This window comes from Fukomys damarensis, unplaced genomic scaffold (assembly GCF_012274545.1).
Source record: "Fukomys damarensis isolate Sample0158 unplaced genomic scaffold, DMR_v1.0_HiC HiC_scaffold_23, whole genome shotgun sequence".
Classification (NCBI taxonomy): Eukaryota; Metazoa; Chordata; class Mammalia; order Rodentia; family Bathyergidae; genus Fukomys; species Fukomys damarensis.
Genome location: NW_022900935.1, coordinates 7,305,575 through 7,308,848, shown reverse-complemented (window position 1 = coordinate 7,308,848; position 3,274 = coordinate 7,305,575). Strand labels below are relative to the sequence as shown.

General features: G+C 40.6%; 1 protein-coding gene across 8 annotated transcripts in view; it reads right to left on the bottom strand.

Annotated features, from left to right (window-relative positions):
• The window catches only part of LOC104863465 (microtubule-actin cross-linking factor 1), a 340,469-nt gene that overhangs the window by 262,948 nt on the left and 74,247 nt on the right, over window positions 1-3,274 (bottom strand). The window lies entirely within an intron of this gene.

The window sequence follows — 3,274 nt, the reverse complement described above, 5'->3', positions numbered from 1 at the left end:
AGTGTAAAAGTCTTGAAACAAAAAAAAAAAAAAAAAAGAAAAATGTTAAAAGTGTTTTGGAAAGGAAAAGTTAACACTGTGACTGTCAAGTAGTCCCTGCCCGGCATCTATGGGCTCCCTGTCTTGAAAGGACAGGCACACAACCTAGAGGCCTCATTTTCCTCTCCTGGAATTGATAAATCGAAGTCAGGAGGGAGTAAATGTTTCCCTGACAGCCTAGATTCTACAGAAATCCCCTTCTGTCTCAGTGATCTCACGTCTCAACTTGATTGAAGTAACTACCCCACCTAGATTCTTGGAAACTGTCACTTCACTTATTTATTGTGATGGTGGTACAGCTTTCCTTCAGTATTTCAGCATTATCCTCACCCAAGTGATTCTTAGGACTTGAGGGTCACTGAGAACATGCCAGGGCACTTCAGAAGGCACTGGCTCTCCTATTCACCACGATTCCTGATAGAGATAGCAAAGTAAACAGTGTGCAGAACAAAGCTGAAATGTGTCCACAAAGTCACCTCTTAGAGCTGTCCCTGAAAGCTGACTATGTTACCAGTGTCAACCAGAAACTCAAAGTGAAGATTGTAAGCCTGTCTTCCTCCATGAACACAAAGGCTCCTACCATCATCACCATAACCCCCTCCTCATTAGCAATTTAAGAAAAAATTTTTGAATGATTCATGGAGTAGCAGCTCCTAGACGTCTTGCTGATGCTGGCTTACTGTACAGCAGCAACTAGGGACTGAAACAGTTTTATTTATACATGAGGCACCCATCTGGAAAACTCCTGCTACTGAAACACTTGGTCAGTCAGGAAATGACCCCAAATTCATAATATCAAAAAAAGACAGATGAGGAACTGAGCCCCCTTGGAAAAGTCAGAGGACATCTGTGTCCCAAGCTACACAGCTAGTTACTGACAAGCTGAAACCATCACCCAGGTTGCTGACATCCAGCTGAATGCCTTTCCTCCAGATCACATTGCTTTGCCTTTGAAGGCTTGGAAAAGAGCACTTCTTTGCAGGATCTTTTAATTTGTTTTTTCTTTTGTTTTTTGCCACAATTTAGTAGAGAACCTGAGAGGAGGAAAGTTAAAGTTATGATTATAAAATCTAAATAAAAGAGGACTATGAAGAGACCTCTCCCCAAGCTCATTTAATGAATCCCGAATACTGAAAATAGTTAAGAAACAGGACAGACACCAGTAAGCATTCAAGGTAAGAGAAAAACTGCTGAAAGCTATAAAATAGGTTTAGAAGAAGAAAGTAAAGACTAAAAATCCTGGAATAGAAATAAGAAAAGATATAGTAGAATCACAACATACTTGTTTAGTAATACAAAGCTGCCCAGAGAAAGAAAACTAATTTAAATAGTACAGAGGTTAACCTACAATTCCATTCAATGAGATTTATTCCAGGTGAACATGAGATCAAAGGGCTTTTACTCAGAAGCTTCTACAAATCTCAGTTCACATGTACATCTCACACTGTGGGCACCCTGAATGTTAAAGATGATTCTAGTATTCTAATATTTGAGAATACTTTTTTTTTTCATATAAAATATCCCCTGCTTACAACCAACTATTCTATATGGTATCACAACTCTGTCTTTTCATGTACACAAAACCATGTTTATATATACTTTGATTTCTGGGTCATTTATTTTTCAAGAACAATTCAGTTAGTTGGTATTTTCACTTTATGTGCAAACTATAACTTAACTTCCTCCTGCAAGAAAGTTAAGACTTCACCTTGCAGAAGAGGAGAGAGACAAATGGAAAGCCAGCCAAGGAAGTAATTCCTAACAGTGGAACAAAGTAGAAAGGGGCAAGAAAGGGTCACAAAATCTACATTTCTATGTCATTCCTAAACTTCTCTCAGCAATCTGGCCAAGGAGGTAGCTTGTAAAACAGGGCAGATGGCTCCACATGTGTCTTACTTACAGCTAGGGATACACAGTGGGCAGGCACTCACTCACTTGAACCGCCACTAATAACACTCTCCAGACCTGGTAGGGTCACTGGGCCCAGCCTCAGTCCTGGGCTGCCCTCCTATTTACTGAGATGCTTCCTATTTCTCTTTCCCCTTTGTATTTGGAGGGCTAGGGGGCAACTCTCTATGGTTTGGTTCAGGCTCCCTTGGTGCACAAGAAACACTTCTGTGCTTAGAAAAAGAATGAGAAAGTAGATAACATTCTATACTCATTCTGTACTCATGCCCACCCCACAGATAGGCACCGCTTCTGCCAAAGAATAAATTCTTCACAATGAAATGGATTCCCTTGATGGTATTCAACTAAGAATCTGAGCCCCTGTGATATGTCCACATAAAGATATATCAAAAGCCCAAATTTGCTAATGGTAGAAAGTCACATTTAGAATCAGTAATCAGGAAAATGAGGCTACACTCAGAGGCTAGAGTGTAGCTCACTTGCCCTAGCATGCACAAGGACTCAGTTTGATTCCCAGCACTACAAAAAGTTTTAAAAATAAAAGCTACGCTCAGTATTTGCAATAGACAGTAATAGTAATGTTTACTGACATTAACTTCCTGGGTGCCAGGCAATGTTCTAACTACTGTCCACATGCTAACTCATTCAATCCTCATTGCAGTGTAGCCCTATAAAAAATAGTACTATTATAATCCCCCCTTTATAGCTGTAAAATTCTGGCCTAAACGAAAAGTATCTTGACAAATCACACCAAGTAATGTTTCAAGGCTCAAGGTCAAATAGTATTGCAGTTCTTGTGAGACTCACTTTTACTTTTGTTTATTTGTTTTGTTTTGTTTGTTTGTTTGTTTTTGAGACAGGGTTTTGCTAAGTAGCTCAGGCTGGCCTTGAACTTAATGGTAATCCTGTCTCAGCCTCCCAAGTACTGGAATTACAGTAGTGTGCCACCACACCAGATGGAGAATCACTACTGTGGATGGATTTCATGAAAGATCAGAAGAAAAAAAAAAGGCTAGTAGAAGTAATCATCAAAAATTGGACAAATTTTGCTGTCGTTCACTCTGTACAATGAATAGCAAAATACAATGAAATTTCTATTGAGCTATATATTGTGTTCCCCCAAAACACTCAAACACAGAACCTTCAGAGGCTCTCAAGTCTTGTCACCACAGCTTATGGGAAGGAGGGAAGAAGGGAGGAGAGGAGGAGGAGGAAGGGGAGAGGGACAGGGACAGGGAGGAGGGGAGGGAGGGAGAGAGGGACAGAGATGGAAGGGGGAGGAAGGGAAAGAGGGACACAGGTGAAGGAGAGAGGGGGAGGGAGGGAG